At 61.5% G+C, this 17,797-nt stretch overlaps 1 protein-coding gene across 10 annotated transcripts in view; it reads left to right on the forward strand.

Moving 5' to 3' along the window:
• Positions 1-403: 403 nt before the first annotated feature.
• The window catches only part of Ptprs (protein tyrosine phosphatase receptor type S), a 64,073-nt gene continuing 46,679 nt past the window's right edge, over positions 404-17,797 (forward strand). For 8 of the 10 annotated variants that reach the window (XM_027416840.1, XM_027416843.1, XM_027416844.1 and 5 more), the window contains exon 1: positions 16,138-16,271. The gene's annotated coding sequence lies outside the window, so the exon portion shown is untranslated. Of the gene's footprint in view, positions 559-16,137; positions 16,272-17,797 lie in introns of those variants that run through there. The other 2 variants (XM_035445958.1, XM_027416841.2) reach the window with 2 other exon arrangements.

Genomic DNA, 17,797 nt, shown 5'->3' on the forward strand with positions numbered 1-17,797 from the left:
AAGTAAACACTTCCATAAACCGAACCATTTGGAGCCCCCTGCTTTTCTCACTCTGGTGCTGTCCAGAAACTTGACATCCTCCTGTCTCAGCCTCTTAAGCCAGCAAGCCCGGCTCGATGGGAAAGATTTTTAGAGAAAGGATATTTTGGCCAAAGGGAGCAGAGTGGGAGGCAGAGGCAGGAGGATCAGGTCATCCTCTGTCACACAGAGTTCGAAGTTGGCCTGGGCTACACCACACCTTGATTTTTAAAGGGAAGGGAGAAGAGGCAGGCCCGGCCCACGTGTCCCGCTCCCCACGTGCTCCCGCGGCTCTGTAAAGGCTCCCACAGCACGTGACCGAGCCGCGCCTCCTCACTGGGTCTTCCTCGGCGCGCCTGCGCAATCCCGCACACGGTCAGCCCCGCGGCCGCGGCGGCGGAAGGGTGACGTCACCGGCTGGGGGCGCGCGAGCCGCAGTGGGTTTTCGCCCCGCCCGCCAGGCAGCTCGGGCCGCGCGCGCACGCGGAGCCGCCGGAGCCGGGCCGACCCGGTGCCGGGAGCAGCATGCGGAGCCCGCAGGTACCGGGGTGCACGGGGCGCTCGGGGATGCACGGGGGGTACGGGGGCACGGGGTGGGGCGGGCGGCGGCGCCGGCTTTGTGCTCCTAGGCTTGTCGGCCTTTGTGCTCCGAGGGGGTCCGGGATGCAGCCCCTGTCGGGTTCTGCAGGGAGGAGAGGGACAGGGGGACCGGGAGGGATGGGGATGGAGGGTGACGGGGACCGAAAGAGATGGGGACCGGGAGATGATGATCGGGAGGGACGAGGACCGAGAGGGATGGAGGCCGGGAGGGACAGCGACCGGGAGGGACAGCGACCGGGAGGGATGGCGACGCGCGGGCGACTTGGCAGGTGCCCAGGGTCGCCGACTGCACCAGCCGGGCGGGGACGCGGTTCGCGGTGTCGGCGCCGGGAGCTGCGGACGGGGCCCCGCGCCTCAGCACACCTGGGGCTTCAGCCCCACCCTTCCGCAGCCCCGGTGTCCCCTCACCTCCCCCAGGCCCGGCGTTGGGGCTCCGCATCCTCCCGTGATCGCGGTGCGGGGGGCCCGTGGGGATCCCCGGAGAGCCAGCCTGCAGCCCTGAGCCCCCCACACACCCCGAGAGCCCCCCGGCTGTCTGAGGGTGGTGACGTCACTGGGGGTGGGGCCTGGGGCGCAGGTGGAAAGGGGGTCCGGGCGCGGGGACCCCGGGTTGCAGCGGGTTGCAGCGGGCGCTGGGTCGGAGCCAAGTTCCCCTCTCTTTGTGGCGCCTCCTCGGCCCCAAACCCGGGCACCACTACAAACTAGGATCTTTTTGATTGCCACACCCCCAAAATCCTGTTCCGTTACCCCCTTTCCCTGCGCTCGGTTTTGCCTCCAGATGCTCCCCGAAAACCTGCAGCAGGTGTGAGAGCTCCCACCTTCCCGGTCACCTCCCCTTCCTTCTCTCCAGTGAACCCCCCTAATGGTCACTTCCATGGGGTGTCTCCTGACCTGCCTGGGACTCCCTCACCCCAACTTCATCTCTCCAGCCCGAGCCTCTCCCCAACAAAAAGCGTCCTTGATGCTCAGAGGGAGACCTCTGAGGTGTCCCAATCCAGGCACCCAAAGACTCTGCTACAGAGTAAGGGGATCCCCGAGGGTGTTAGACTGGGGGACACGACCTCTGCACCCATATTTATGCATCAGGATCCAGGGTCCTGGCTTCTGTGTCCCCCTGCGGGGTGCGAGAACCGGCTGTCTGCTTTGTCTGGGCTAGCCTGGGATCCTCCTCTTCGGGCTCCATCCCTCGTTAGAGGCCCAGAGTCGGAGCCGTCATTTGCATAGGCTCCCCTCCCCCTGCCCCGTCCTTTCTCCTTTCTTTGTGCCCCTCCCCCTGCCAATCTCCTGCTGCCTTCTGTCCCCGCTCCTGCCTTCTGCCAGCTGATTTCTTGGCGGTGGCAGGCGGGCAGCTGGGGCTGGGGGCGGCTTCCCGCCTGGCCAACCGCATAGTCCCCAGCTCGGGACAGTGGGGGGACACTCGGGTCCCAGCCGATGTCCGCGCCAGGCCGGCTCTCCTCCTCCTTGTCCATCATTGCCATCTCCTCCAGAGACCCACAAAGTCCCGTTCTGTCCCCTCCGGGGCCCCGGGGAGGATGAGGGGGACACACCCTCACCATGACATTGCATTTCTTCTTGGGGACGGCTCCCCCACCCCCAGTTCCCCGGGGGAGCAGCCACCGACCGCCACCGAGACCGCCCCAGCCTCTTCCTAATTGGGCTCAAGGCGGACAAACCGCGGCGGGAGCCCCGGCCGCCTTCGAGCACCGCTGCTGCCGTCCCGCCGGGAGGTGACATCGGTGTCCCCAGGGAGGGGGGACTGTGGCGGATGCCGGTTCCCGAGGCGCTCGCAGGGGACAGCGACGCCGGCCGGGCGTGGCCCTGCAAGGCTGTGTGGTCCGTCCGGGGAACTGCAGTCGGGGCTCTGTGGGTTGGGAAGGTCTTTGTGGATGGCAGATACAGAAGGGGACCCTGCGCCCCACGGCTCCCCTCGGTCCCCCGGTGGACACCAATAGATGCACCGTGGCCTGTGACTTGAGCAGACTTGACCCGACTCGGGGCCTCTGGATCTCTTGTCTTCACCACCCCGGGGAGTTGGGGTGTCCTCGTGTCCCTTTCGACTCAAAGGCAGCTGAGTCTCTCTTGGTGGTGACTCGGTTTCCCCTGCTGTCTTAACTCTCGGTCTCCGCTGTGTCACTTGGTGTCTGCAGACCTGTGGCTTCACTGTCGTCCCACCTGCCGGGTGGCCCTGTCATGAGGCTCTGTCCTGGTGGCATTGTTTTGTGGCCCTGCCATGGTGGCCCCCGCCATGGTGGCTCAGTCCTGGTGGCTAGGAGGATGGGCTGTGATGTGAAGGGGTGGCTCTGGTGGCGTTGGTTTCCCAGGACGCCCTGTGGCCCCTCGCTCACATGTTCCCTGTGATTGTGTCTCAGCCGCCGCGTGGGGGGAAGGAGGGGGCGTCAGAAGAGTTCGGGTGCAGGCGAGCCGGAGGAGACTCCTAAGAATAAAGATGGATATTTATAAACCCGCTGGGCTGGGGACACACGGAGTGCAGGGCTGCGTCTGCCGCCCTGGACTTGGGGTCTGGTTGGGTCTGTGGACCGTACGGTGGTTGTGGCTTCCTTTTGGGATTGTCCCAGGTTCCTGTGGGGAGCCCTTAGTGTAGGGTTCCACATGAAGGAGAATGTGCACTTAAGGCTGACTTTCCCGTTTGCTGTGCATCCCCAGGCTGGGTTCTAGCTCTCTCTGGTCCAGCGGTCCTGGTGCATCTGACATCCCAGAAAGTCCCGGAAAGAGGAGGCCCCATGCCCTTCCTCTGTTGTCTGTGGCAGATGGTGGCTCAGCCCATTTGGGGGTGGGGAGGAGAGCCACACGGCAATGACGGGACCCACAGAGGAGTGGCAAAGGCCTGGGCTGCAGGGACACAAGCTGAATCTCTCCTGATGAAATCAGGAGGGGGAGGGGCTGCTGGGGACCTGAAAGGTGCTGTGACCAGGGGACACTTTAACCTTAGGGATTAGGAGCTGAGGTTTGCCAAGGGTGACCAGAGAGCTCGCCAATGGGAGTTGCCCCATCTTGATCTCCAGCGACCTGTGCCCTCCCCCTTTTTCTTACAAGAGAAAGGCGCCGGATAATCACAATTCTTTTAAAGGACACAAATGGGGGTGTGTCTGAGTGGCCATCCTGTGCCAAGGCCTGGGGCCCACCCTGCCAGCCTGAGCCTCAGCTCCGAGCACCTGAGGTGGTATCCCTATCCAGCACACAGGCGACAGTTGCGGGCCTCGCGTCCTCGACTTCCACCTCGTTCAGTCTTTTTTCTGCGCTGCGCCCCCTTCTCTCCACTTGGCAGAGCTGAGCTGCGGCAGGGGATTGACGCCATTTCAACCCTAGCTAAGAGCGAACCCCTGGTTCGCCCCCCAACCCGCGTCCTGCACTACCAGCTTCCATGGAGCTGAGTCAAACGTTGCCCTCGTTTTGTTCCGTGACCCCCCCCCCACCCTTTGCCTTTTGGGGACCTCACTTCTCCCCGGTGCTCGTCCTGTGCAGCCGGGCTGGGTTTCTAGGCCTCTCTGTGTCTCTGTGTTCCCGCTGGCGCCCATGTCTGTCCCAGGCGCCCAGCGGGGATCTGTGACCCCGTGACCTTGCGCACCGTGGGCCGGATGTCGCCTCCGTGGGGTTGTCTCCCCGCGGCTAACTGAATCCAGCTTAAAATTAACCCATCACTAGCAAATAGGGTGTGAGGTGATGCGGTGCTGGCTGGGGGAGGGTGTTCATGTCAGGGTCACACAGTCAGATCTGGCATCTCACTTGCCGCCCTCTGAAGTTAGAGAAAGGACAGGGACCAAGGTTCAAATCCCACCTCTGCTGCTTGGAGGCTGTGTGGCCTGGGGCAGCGGCTTGAGCTCTCTATACTGTATGTTGCCACGGCTGTATACAGTGGGCGCTCAGCGGTGTGAGGGCCATGGGGACCCTGTCACTGACAACCCCCTGCCTCATCCCCAGCCCCTGGAGCCTGATGACTCAGCGCTGCAAACTGGGGCATTTCCCGCTACTGGCTGAGTAACCAGGCCGCCCCACTTCTGAGGAGGGGTTGGGGGTGGGGGTCCCCAGACGTCACCCAGAGTCCTAGAAGGGGACTTGCCTGTGGGAGGCTCAGGGATTCAAGGTCATCCTTGGCTGTTCAGAGGGTACAGGGCTAGCCTGGGCTACAGCTAGTGCTTTTTGCCAAGACTGGGCCCTGAGTTCGAATCCCTCACTGCAAGAACAGTTTCCCAGTTGTCCTCTGGCCACCAAGCACCTTGCGTGGCTCTTCATGGGCCTCATCACAGGCATCGAGCACAAAATGGACAAAATAAAAAAATTAAAAAATTGGAAGAGGGAACACTGGGTCGGTTTCCCAGAATTCTCCAGATTTGAGCAGGGAGGTTGGGTTTGAAGAAAGGGCCCAGAAGCCCGGCAGTGGTGGTGCATGCCTTTAATCTCAGCACTCGGGAGGCAGAGGCAGGTGGATCTCTGTGAGTTCGAGACTAGCCTGGTCTACAAGAGCTAGTTCCAGGGCAGCCTCCAAAGCCACAGAGAAACCCTGTCTCGAAAAACAAAAAAAAAAAAAAAAAAAAAAAAGAAAGGGCCCAGAGAGGGAGAGGAACGTCCCAGAGGCCACACAGCACCGTGTGGACTCAGCTGGGCCAGGTGCACTACAGCACCTGTCATAAAAGGGGACACTGAAGCAGAAACCTCAGAGGCCGCAGTCACTCCAGCACTCAGGAGGTGGAGGCAGCTGGATCAGGAGTTCAAGGTCATCGGGGAGTTTGCGGCCAGCCTGGGCAACACACTGCTCAGCTCTGGTATCTGGCCGTGTCACCCAAGTCCTAGGGAAAGTGGCCCACTTTGCTCTGGTCCCGAGTCTTTGGGTTCCAGAAAACCTGATGGAGCCCAAAGAAAGCAAGATCTGGAGGGACCCCACTCTCCAGCACCCCACACTCTGGGAGCCACGCACTGCCTTAGTTTCCCCAGCTGGCAGTGGGTTGTGTCTATGTCACCGCAGGGAGTCGGCCATGGCTGCGGGTGGGGGTGGACATGCAGCCTGGACATGCAGCAAGGCCACAGAGAGGCCATGGTCACACAGCTCATGGGCCGAGGAGGCGGACCGCGAACCCAGACCGGTCTGGAGGCTCGTGTTTGCTCTTCTTCCCTGCGGGGTGTGTGGTCTCGGATAGTTGCTAGTTGCTGAGCGTCTCTGGTCAGGTTGCTCCCTTAGTGATCTTGATCTGCAGCTGGGGTTCCCACCGCCTTCCACGAGGCCTTTCCCCTGCCCAGGTAGCCTCGGGCTTGGCCAAGGGCTCGGAGAGCAGGCTCAGGGGGATTGCTGTGTAGCCTTAGGTGCTCACGCGTACTCTCTGACCCCTGAGAGGAGTCTGAGGGGTCAGGACACCAGAAAAGCCGGGTGTGGTGCTGCCTTGTGACCCCGTGACCCCGTGACCCCATGACCCGAGCACTGTGGAGGCGGAGTCAGAGGGACCTGGGATTCGCTGTCCCCCCTCCACCAATCAGAGACCTCCAGGTTTTGGTGGGGAGTCACCTAACAGCTAGAGGTCCCAGGTTCAAGTCCTAGGCTCTCCTCTCAGGCCTCACTGGCCCTGAGATATCAGGCAGCGGGGAGGGGGGAGGGGGAGGGGGCGCTCTCCACCTCCAGTTCCCCCTCACGTCCTCCCCTGCCTCCTCCCGTCCTCCCCTGCCCCCTCCCGTACTCCTGTCCCCCTCCAGTCTTCCCCTGCCCCCCTCTCGTCCTCCCCTGCCCCCCTCCTGTCCTCGCGTCTGCCCACGGCGCCGCTGTAGCCTGGGGGAGGGGCCTCCTTCCCGAACTCAATTAATGAGCCTGTTAAAAACTATTTATTTTCCCTGACATTTGTTTACGGAGGAGAAAAAGATAAATTGGCGGCGTTGCCGGAGGGGCCGGGAAACTGCGGGTGGCTGGTGCTGGGGCCCCGGCTCGGTGACCCCGCGGGCCTGGCGCGGCCTCGGGTCACCTGTGTCCCCTGCAGCACCTGCGCCCCCTGGGAATGTGCGGGGAGGGGAGTGTCTGGAGCTTGGAGGAGGCGGTGGCGGTGGCAGGTGCTCGTGCAACCGCTTCTGAGCCCAGAGGCATCGTGGCCCCTGCGGGTGGGAAGGATCACCCCGAAGAGCGGGTTCCCGCGGGCGGATTCAGGCTCTGCGGGACGGCCGCGCTCAGGTGTGCGTGCGTGGTGCTGGACTAAGCCTGGCAGCTGCTGGCGCTGCCCCGGGCTCCCCGCGGGTGGCTTCGAGCACAGGGACCTCCTGAGTCAGTTCAGCCCGTCAGGCTGACCGCTCACTCGGCTCGAGAGCTCTTGGGGACCCCCTCCCCAGAACCCACCAGCCTGCCTGTCACCGCCACCCTCAGCCCGCAGGGCTGGCTCTGGGCCTGTCAGTCTCATGCGGCCCCGGGACACCCTTCGAAGCCCCCCTTCCCGGCTCCCCCTTCCTCTGCCCACCGCCCTGCCTGGCTCCCTCTCTCCCCTCGCAGCGGCCCCAGGCCCTGCGGGCCCCTCCTCCCAGCCTCCTCCCCCCCCCCCGGCCTCTCCCTCCCCCCTCCCCCGTCTCAGCCTCCTCCCCTTCTTCCAGCCCAGGCTCTACCTGCCCCAGGCCTTTGAGCATCTGCTGCCCAGGACCCCCCCCCCCGCATGCATACAGCAGGACCCCTCTCCTCTGTCCCCTAGGACAGGGACAGCGGCCGAGGCTGCCCTGATCCCTCTGTGGCCCTGGCAGTCCCCGGCCGCAGCTCCTCCTCCCGCTCCGCTTCTCACCTCGGCCTCCAGAAATAGCCGCGTCCCGAGTTCCGGTGCTGCCCACGGATGTGACGCGCCATCCTGCGGCTGCAGAAATAGCTGCTGTGGGGACCCCCCCCCCCGTGTCTGAGGAAGTCAGGCACCCACGGGACCACGTGTGGCCGAGGACGTGGCCACCGACGGGATCCAGCTGGCAAGGACGGGAGGGCGAGTGCTGTGTGACCTCCGCCAGTGCTGGGACCTCTCTGTGCTGGGAAATTAGTGGTCGGTGGCTCTAAGGCCCGGGTCTCCTCTTGCCCACCAGGGGTGCGGCCAGGGCCTCCAACCGGACGCCCCCTTCCGGCCTCCACTGGCACTACATGCACGTGCACAGACACAGAAAAAAAAATCAATATTTTACAAAAGCGTCTTCAGGGTTGTGAGTTGGGGCCATGTAGCTGGCTTAGCGCTGTCTGTGTAAACACGTCCGCGCAAGGATCTTAATGTCTCCCCACGTCGGTGACGTCCAGAAATCTCCAGGCATGGCCGAGAAGGTGGTGAGAAACTGACAGACCCTTGGCGAGGCTGGCTGACTGTAGAGGTGAGGATTGAGGAGGAGTTCACCAGCTGAGGGAAGGTGGCTGCAGCTCCACCGGCGCGTGCACAGTAGGCTTGCAGCTGGGAAGCTGAGAAACCTGTAGGGGTGGAAAAAGAGGTATTGTTACTGAAGGATGGGTCAGCTGCCCAGAGAAGCCAACCGCTTGTCTGAGGCCGCACAGCAAGGTCACAAAGCCTGTGTTTGAGCGAAGAGCTCGGAGTGGCAGCAGTGGAGGAGCCAAGGTTCACGGAGGGAGGGAGGGTGGCGGGAGCCAGGAAGAGATAGGGCCTTGAGTGACTGTGCTGTTGGGGACAGGGGACAGATGGGGCAAAGGCTACAGAGTGGAAGTACTTAGTGCGGCACTGGGACAGACGACGGGCTAGGTGGGGAGGCAGCAAGGTGCTGACCCAGGCCACTCAGCACGCAGACCCGCCCCCCCCCTCCCCCGCGGCTTGCTCCTGTCTCCAGGGCTGCCAGCTCCAGCTTGGTGGCTTCCAGAACCCCCTGGCTCCCTGCCGGCCGTGCTCATCCCACCTCCCCGTCTGCAGCTCGGCGATGCCAGCTGGCCCCGCTGGCCGGCCGGGGCCCCTCAGTGGGCGGCCCCTGCCTCCGCTCGCTCGGGGTTCCTCTGCCCCCCACCCCCCGCCTCGCTCTGTATTCCCCGCTGATGAGGGATGAGGGAGGGGGAGGGAAATTACACACACGAACATGTAAGAATTAGTTTAGGATCCCGGCCAAGAGCCACTTGCTCTTGGCCGGGCATTGTGGGTAATTCATCGCTCATCGCTGTAGAGGCTGGGGGCTTTTGTTTGAGATTCTGCTGAATATATGATCTTGCTCCAGGCCCAGGGTCCCCCAACCTCAGTCCACGGACCCCCAAGACCCCCATTCCCGTCCTCACAACCCCCAGGGCCCCTCCCCCACACTCGGACCTCAGGGTCCCCAAACCCCCATCCTCAGCCCCCAGGGCCCCCACCCCTTCTCGGACCCCCAGCCCCCCACCCGGTCCTCACAACCGCCAGGGCCCTTCCACCCTGTCCTCGGAACCCAGGGTCCCCTCATTCCCGTCCTCGGACCCCCAGGGCCCCTCATTCCTGTCCTCGGACCCCAGGGTCCCCCAGCCCCCATCTTAGGCCCCCCAACCCTCATCCTCCAGGGCTCCCCAACCCACGTCCTCAGCCCCATAGGGCTCCTCAACCCCATCCTCGGACCCCCAGGGCCCCCAACCCCCAGCCCCCAGGACCCCCCATATCTGTCCTTGAACCCCCATAGCCCCTGTCCTCAGACTTCCAGGCCCTACCCCAAGGGCCCATGTAGTTACTGGGGTTCCCCGCTGTCATCACCCTTGGTTTTTCCCCATCTTGGTGGTTTGGGGGGTTTGTCGGTTTTATGTAGGGTTTTTTGTTTTTTGTTTTTATTGTTGTTTTGTTTCTCAGTCAAGGTTTCTCTGTGTAGCCCAGGCTGGCCCAGAACTCACAGCTATCCACCTGCCTCGGCCTCCCCTGTGCTGGGATTAGAGGTGTGGCCACCATGCCAGGCAACTGTTTTATGAACCTTTAATTTTTTTTGACCCCACGTTTCTTCCCTCCTCCTAGCGTCCCAGGGTGCGGTCTCACTGGGGTAAGGGCCCACACCTGGCTTCGCGGGTGGGTGCTGGTTTGGATCCAGCCCTGGTGCTTGTCCAGAAGAAGTCATTACACCCACTCCCGCCAGCAGCACCGCGTTTCCCCTTAGCATGCACTTGGGGCTCCTGATCACGTGACCCACGAGGTGCAAGGGACATCCGGCACAGGGAATGAGCTGTTTCTCTGGGGAATGGTGTCTGGTTTTAGGGTCTGGCTTTTCTTTCTTGGCCTTGCCCTGTAGCCCAGGCTGGCCTCCAACTCCTGGCAATCCTGCCTCAGCCTCCAGAGTCCCGGGCTGACAGGCATGCACCACTACCTTCATCAGGCCCTGACCTTTGTCACTCCTTTTCCCACCTGATGTTTTAATCAAAGCTGCCACAACAGGATGCAGTGGCCCCGTCTGCCTTCTGGCTGCCTGGACAGTGCCTGTGACCCCTCCCGGTGCCCGGACTATGCATGTGACATCCTCATGCCCCCCACTGCCCGGTGCTGCTGACTCGCCCCTATCAGTCCTGTGGCCTTGCGCCCCACCCAACCTCTGGCCCCACGCTTATTTCTCTCACTTCTTTTATTTGTTTGTTTTTTTCCAGATAAGGTTTCTCTGTGCAGCTTTGGAGGCTATCCTGGACCTCAGTCTGTAGACCAGACTGGCCTCGAATTCACAGAGATCGCCTGCTTCTGCCTCCTGAGTGCTGGGATTAAAGGCGTGTGTCACCACTGCCCTCTGTCTTCATTTGACAATAGCTTCTTCCCTTTAATCCCAGCAATCAGGAGACAGAGGCAAGAGGATCTGTGAGTTAGAGGACAGCCGGTGCTGCATGGTGAAAAAGAAAACAACCCCTTTAGGGTTGAGCGACCATCCATCCCACCCCTGCAGGCTGGCCTCTCCAGCCTCACCTGCTTGCCCTGGCTGGTCTACCAACCCTACTGATAGATGCCCTGTCTCTCACTGTGGATAGGGGGGAAGTGTCTGCAGGACCAACAGCAGGGGGAGCGAGCATGCCTTCTGTCACTGTGCCGCCTGGTATACAGCAAGCACTGGAGGTGTGATTGTTGTTGACCCCTCAGAACACTGACCCTGGGCTTTGCCCCTCCTCCTTCCTCTCCTGATTGGCCCTTCAGGCCTCAGGGCCTTTGCACTTGCTGGCAGATATCTGCCAGTACCTCCCTCTCCACGGAGGACGTTCCCTGGGATGTCTGTGACTCCTGCCTTAGTTTTTCCAATCTTCACAGAACTTGACAGTACAAAATTCAGTCCTAGCCACCAAATAGCCAGGGCACCCCCAAGCATCGATGGGGGAAAGTGAGGCCAGAGAGTAGCAGAGGCTTGCTCAAGTCTCCAGAGATGCTGGGGTCTCTTTGCCGTTGTGGTTTGTGATTGTACGGAGTGAAGCACCCATCTGGGGATGATGTTCGTGGTGGCAAGCGGTTCTCTTCTCTTCCCACTGGCCTGCAGGCGCCCAGGCTGCTGGCTGGCAGCAGTGTGGGAACTACAGCTGCAGGGTCCCGGACCTTCCAGCTCCGAGAGCCTGGATGTCTGTTACCCTGGTGTATGCAGTTGGCGTCTAATGTGAACCTGTTTAAGGCGGAGCCACATGACACTGGTCAGAAGAGCCTGTGAATGCTGGGCTGTCTGGGCGACCCCACCTGTCCCTGGTGCCAAGAATGAGTGTGACTTGTGTGATGTGGGCCAGCTGGGTGTCCTTGGCTCATACTTATTGAATGAGGATTTTTTGACCCTGTGGGCAGAGTGAGGATGGTGGGAGCTGCACCTGCCTGTTGGAACCCCAGCTGTCCCTGCCTTAGCTTACCCGAATTTCATAGCTAGGTTAGAAGTGGAAAGCTGTGGAGGTTGAGAATCCCGAACTGCCACAAAAATAAAATCCAGCGGTGGGTGATGGAGGATGAGGGGGTGAGAAGGCCCCAGGGCAGAGGACGCAGCTGTGCCTGAAGTAGGAATGAGCCTGGCATGGTGGAGGAGCAGAAAGGAAGGAAGGAGGCAGGGAGGAGCAGAGAGGGAGGAGGGAGGCAGGGAGGAGCAGAGAGGGAGGAGGGAGGCAGGGAGGAGCAGAGGGGAAGGAAGGAGGCAGGGAGGAGCAGAGAGGGAGGAGGGAGGCAGGGAGGAGCAGAGAGGGAGGAGGGAGGCAGGGAGGAACAGAGGGAGGAAGGAGGCAGGGAGGAGCAGAGAGGGAGGAGGGAGGCAGGGAGGAGCAGAGAGGAAGGAAGGAGGCAGGGAGGAGCAGAGAGGGAGGAGGGAGGTAGGGAGGAGCAGAGAGGGAGGAGGGAGGCAGGGAGGAACAGAGGGAGGAAGGAGGCAGGGAGGAGCAGAGAGGGAGGCAGGGAGGAGCAGAGAGGGAGGAGGGAGGCAGGGAGGAACACAGAGGGAGGAGGGAGGCAGGGAGGAACACAGAGGGAGGAGGGAGGCAGGGAGGAACACAGAGGGAGGAGGGAGGCAGGGAGGAGCAGAGAGGGAGGAGGGAGGCAGGGAGGAACACAGAGGGAGGAGGGAGGCAGGGAGGAACACAGAGGGAGGAGGGAGGCAGGGAGGAGCAGAGAGGGAGGAGGGAGGCAGGGAGGAACACAGAGGGAGGAGGGAGGGAGGCAGGGAGGAACAGAGAGGGAGGAGGGAGGCAGGGAGGAGCAGGAGAGGGAGGAAGGAGGCAGGGAGGAGCAGAGAGGGAGGAGGGAGGCAGAGAGGGAGGAGGGAGGCAGGGAGGAACAGAGGGAGGAAGGAGGCAGGGAGGAGCAGAGAGGGAGGAGGGAGGCAGGGAGGAGCAGAGAGGAAGGAAGGAGGCAGGGAGGAGCAGAGAGGGAGGAGGGAGGTAGGGAGGAGCAGAGAGGGAGGAGGGAGGCAGGGAGGAACAGAGGGAGGAAGGAGGCAGGGAGGAGCAGAGAGGGAGGAGGGAGGCAGGGAGGAGCAGAGAGGGAGGAGGGAGGCAGGGAGGAACACAGAGGGAGGAGGGAGGCAGGGAGGAACACAGAGGGAGGAGGGAGGCAGGGAGGAACACAGAGGGAGGAGGGAGGCAGGGAGGAGCAGAGAGGGAGGAGGGAGGCAGGGAGGAACACAGAGGGAGGAGGGAGGCAGGGAGGAACACAGAGGGAGGAGGGAGGCAGGGAGGAGGGAGGGAGGAACAGAGGGAGGAAGGAGGCAGGGAGGAACAGAGGGAGGAAGGAGGCAGGGAGGAACAGAGGGAGGAACAGGGAGGGAGGCAGGGAGGAGCAGAGAGGGAGGAGGGAGGCAGGGAGGAACAGAGGGGGAAGAGGGAGGAGCAGAGAGGGAGGAGCAGAGAGGGGGAGGGAGGAGCAGAGAAGGAAGGAGGCAGGGAGGAGAGAGGTAGGGAGGAGCAAAGAGGGAGGGGGGAAGAAGTGGAGAGGGAGGAGGGGGACAGGGCAGAACAGGGTCACTGCACCTAACCACACCTGAAAACCTTTTGGATTTATCCCAAAGGAAATGAAACCTGTTGTGCCAGAGGGTGGGCTGACCTGGCAGGTAACAATTGCTGGCAAGCAGCAGGGTGTGTGCCCCAGGCTGTGAGCATGGGTGGGGCAGGTATCTGGGCCAGTCGGCACAGGCTCCTGCCCGGGGTCACACATTCTGTGCTGGGCCTGGCAGCTGGGAGGAAGCCACATGGACCAACTGGTTCCTTGGAAGCCACTGCCCCAGGTGTGGTGGTGGGGGCTGATGGGATTGGGGTCCTGCCTAGCTGCAAGGGGTGGTGTTGCCTTGGGACCCCACTCAGGAGCAGGTTAAGATGCTTGAGAACGTTATCTCAGGTGTCTCCCTCCTGAACCATGGGACTTGGGAACTCCGTAGTGAACCTGACCGTGTGTATCAAGGAGCCCTCAACTATACTCAAGGACACACATTGGCACATGGTCTTGGAAGGGTAAACCCTGCTATCAAAAGTAAGGTGTTACCAGGCATGGTGGTTGAGGTCTGTCATCCTAGCATTTGGAAATCTGAGGCAGGAGGATTGCTGCAAGTTCAGAACCAGCCTGGGCTACATAGTAGATACAACAGACATAGGCCTGGAAGGAAGTGGTTGGCATTAGAGCCTTTACACAGTCTGTGCGTCCCTACTGGAGTGCTGTTCCTCCTGTGAGATGTTTTTGTGTCTGACTCAGTGACTTTACCCAGGTTTAAATTCGAAATCTACCCAAGGAACAATGTCTGAGGGGACCCAGTGTCACCCGGCTCCAGAGCCTCTGGGCTCATTTCCTGTCATCTCATACATGTGGTGGGGCTGCTCCTGTCCCAAGCAGCCTCACACATAGTAGGTGCTAAGTATGTGTTCCAGGAAAGGTTGAATGTTCACGGACAGACACACACTGTTTCTGCCCTGGCCCTTTGGATTCTGGGTAACTTTTATTTCTCCTTTTCTGCGGATGTCTGCGGATTTTTTTTTTCCTGCACGGGACTGTTTCATAATTAGAAGAAAAGTTATTTTGAAAAAACAAAAATTACTCCCCAACATCCCAGCTGCAGGAGCTGCTGACAAGATCCGTCCCGTGCCTGCTTCCCAAGGGTGGCTACATCCTGGTGGCCATGGAGGACGTAGTGACAGCAGGTTCCAGAGCTCCTGGGGTTGGTGCTCAAGGACACCCTCTGGAGTTCTTATTTTCAAGGGGGCCGGATGCTGGTGCTGGACTTTCCTAGCCTCCCATCCCATAATAACACCAGTCCCTGGAAGACTCACTACCCAGAATCCACCTGCCCTGACTACCTGGCCCAGCCCTATGTCCTCCATCATGGGCACCTGACTCTGACCCTTAGTCTTATCCCTCCTGCCCACATTGTTGTGGCTCCCTCCCCTCTCAGGGTTAAAGCCCACAGCGGCCAGCTGTGTGCCTTCATGCTTCTGCCTCCTTCCCTGACAGGCGCGGTACTACCCCAAGGCCTTTGCAAAGCCTCGTCCTCTCTGCTTGCAATGTTCTTTCCTTGGCACCCCTGCCCCACTTTTCCACATGGATCCCCACATCGCTTACCCTCCCCCTGTACCCCCCATTTCCTGTCCACCCCTTAGTCTCTGATGTGATTGGCTCTCTACAGTAGACTATCAGAAACTTTTGTTTTACAAGAGGAGACGTGAAACTGTGACAAGGGCAGGAGTGAGGTGACTCTCTGCTGAGAGCCTCCTGGGTGACCCGCCCTGTGCCCATGTGGGGGGTGGGTGTCCTCCATCTGAGGACACCTCTGATACAGAAGAGGGTCCTGTGACCAGATGTTGACATACAGGGCATCATCGCTGTGATAGGGTGCTTGGAGTTGCCCAGTGGAGAAGGGCACCTGGCCCAGATTCCCCTGACTCCCATGGCAGTGGCTGTGTACCAGCCCAGGATATTAGTTCCATACCCTTGACCAAAAAAGAAAAAAAAAAGAAAGAAAGAAAAGAAAAGAAAAGAAAAAAAAAGACTCAGGCTGGCTGGGAGCAAGCCACTAGCCCTTGGCTACTGTCCCCTGTGTACTGGACAGCCCAGAGGCTCCTCCCTATCTACACCACACAGCCTAAGGGACTTGGGCAAATAGGCATCCTAGCGATTGCTGTGGGTTGCCTGGGCCTTTGCATGCCTGGGCCCAGGCAGACAGACATTTTGTTGGTTTTGGGGACAGGCCTGCCTCACACTTGCTGTATGGCCGACAGGACAGGCATCTGGCCAGGGGTTGTCCTGTATAGGTCACGGTGTCCTGTACCAACTGGGTGGCAGGGGACTCCAGCCTTGCTGTGTCGCAGATGTATCAGAGGGCCTTTAAGTTCGTGGTGAGTCGTCCCGTTGTGTGTGGGTCGCCCTGCTCTTTAGGACAAGGGGGAGGGGTGAGAGCACTGAGCCCCCTACGCGGCCCCCAAGCTTCCGCCAGGTCTGAAGCCTAACAGGCTGCATTCGGAGGGTGTGGGAAGCAGCATCTGTTTCCAATCTGGCCCGCGGCTGGGCGGGAGCCTTGGCCACCAGGCCCCCACGTTATAGCTCCTAAGACCCCAGGGGAGCCCTGGGTGCGGGGACCAGAAGCCTGGGCTGGCATGGGGCTCCTAGACGACCCCCCCACCCTGCCTGCATCTGTTGCTATGGTGACGGCGCCGCTGTGAATCGGGTCTGGGCTGTCAGTTATGGCCATCCCCCCTCTGAGGCTCTGGGGGGTCACTCCGCCTCACTTCCGGCCGGGGTTCCCCCCCCTTTGGAGCAGGGGTGTTTCACAGCGGAGCCAGGCCTCTTGGAACCACGCCTCTAGCCCGGCTTTGTGTCAAAGGCACGCCCACCACAAGGCCACGCCCCACAGAGCCCTACAATCCACGCCCCCAGCCCTCCAGTCTCCCGCAACTCAAGCGGAATCTCCGCCCCTGGGAGGCTTTGGAATCTCGTCAGCCCCGCCCCCAGTCCCTCCCTCTTGCTTTTGCCCTCAGCCTGCCACCGCGAAGCCCCACCCCGGGCCTGCCTCCTCACAAGCCCGCCCCAGGGTTCCCCCTCCCTCCTGAATCTGCCCTCAGTCTGCCACTGCGAGTCCCCGCCCCCTAGCCCGGCTTCCTCGGAAGCCCCGCCTCCTGCCTCCTCTCCTTGGAATCTCTGGGCCCCGCCCCCGCAGGCTAGGCTCCGCCCCCGCCCCGACCGCTGCTCCGCTGCCTGCGCCAAGTCTCCGCGCTACGCTGTGCGGGGCTGACGGACGCGCGGACGGACGGACGGTGCAGAGAGCGGTGTAGCAAGGACTTCGCAGCCGCGGTGAGTCGCTCGGGCCGGCCGCGTCCCCGCCCGGCCTTTGTCACCATCCTGGAATCCCCCACAGAGCCTGGGGACCCCTGCGTCCCTGCGCGCCCGACCTCGGGAACGCTCGGGCGCTATCGGGGACGTTCGGGAGCGATCGGAGCCGTTCGTGTTCCCTCGGCCCGGCCCGCATCCTTCACTTGGCTGAGCTCCGGACCGTTATGCTCCGCGGTCCCCTCCCCCACCTGGGGGCGGAGCCCGCGGACCGCGGAGGGATCAGGAGGGGGAGGGGCGCTCGGAGCGCAGAAACTTTCCCGCTCGCCGCGCCACGGGGCTTCCTGCACCCCTGCGCACCTCGAGGGTCCTGGGACTGAAAGGGGCCCGTGCCACGCCCACCATGCACCCCACGACTTCACACCTGGGCCCCTCTTGCACCCAGGTCCCCAGCAGACGTGCATCTCGCTCTGTCTCCTGCCTGCCTGCAGAGCTCGGCTCTCCAGACTCCTAAAGCAGGGGTGTGTGTCGTAGATAAAGCATCCTGCAAGGTTCAGGCGGGCATGCAATAGGCGTCGATGCGGCTGCGACTTCGTTTTAGTTTTTGCAGGGGTAGTAGCGGCGGGGCTGGGAAAGTGTATTTGGGATTTCACTTGGGGTGTCCAGGTTGGCAACCTGGAGGGAGGCGGGGCTGGGGTTTGATGGGAACAGACAAGGGTGTGCAGCTTGGGAGGAACAGCATGCAACAGCAGGACAACTCAGGCAAGGGATGGGTCATGGCGGATGTAGATGAGAGCCACAGAGGATTCTAGAGAAGAATTGAGACCTAGCTATGATGGAGTGGAGGGAGGTTGCCTTGGGGCCTGAAGACTGAGTTGTTGGGGCCATATGTGAGAAGGGGGCATCTGGTAGGGGCCCAACGCTCTGAATCATGGTAGTAGGGAGAGACTGTAGGATGGGCAAAGGTCCCTGCAGGTCAGGCCAGCAGCCCGGAGGACATTCCTCAGCACAGGGGTTGGTACCCAGAGAAGGTTGGGTACTCCAGCCCAGCCCTTTGGAGACAGCAACCCCCTCTCTGAGCCTCAGTTTCCTTAACTAGTAGGTGTGATTGGCAGTTCTCTGGGGCAGGGCTTGGTGCTCAGGAGTCTCCCACCCACTCCTGACCTTCATGTCCAGTTCTCCATAGATCTGTAGTAATTAAAACAGGTTCTGGCCTGAGGGACTTGTTGGCTGCAGAAGTGGTGCCCTGTGGGGACGTTGCCTACTGGCCGAGCAGGTTCCACTGCACACCCCTCCTAGCTGACACCCCATTGATTGGGGGGACGCCCCTACACCCTAGAGTCTCTTTCCAGCATCTCCCAGGGACGGAACATGAGAGTCATGGTACTGTGGGGCACCAGCTTTCTGTGCCCCCAAGTCTGGGGGAGGTGTGTCTGGGCTCCAGGAGACACCCCTTGTTTGGGTGACCCAGAGCCTGTGTTACCCAGCCTGGATTATAATCACCCTTTTATGCTCCTGGGCCGCGTGGGCACACAAAGCCGGCTCCAGGC

This window comes from Cricetulus griseus, chromosome 5 (assembly GCF_003668045.3).
Source record: "Cricetulus griseus strain 17A/GY chromosome 5, alternate assembly CriGri-PICRH-1.0, whole genome shotgun sequence".
NCBI lineage: Eukaryota > Metazoa > Chordata > Mammalia > Rodentia > Cricetidae > Cricetulus > Cricetulus griseus.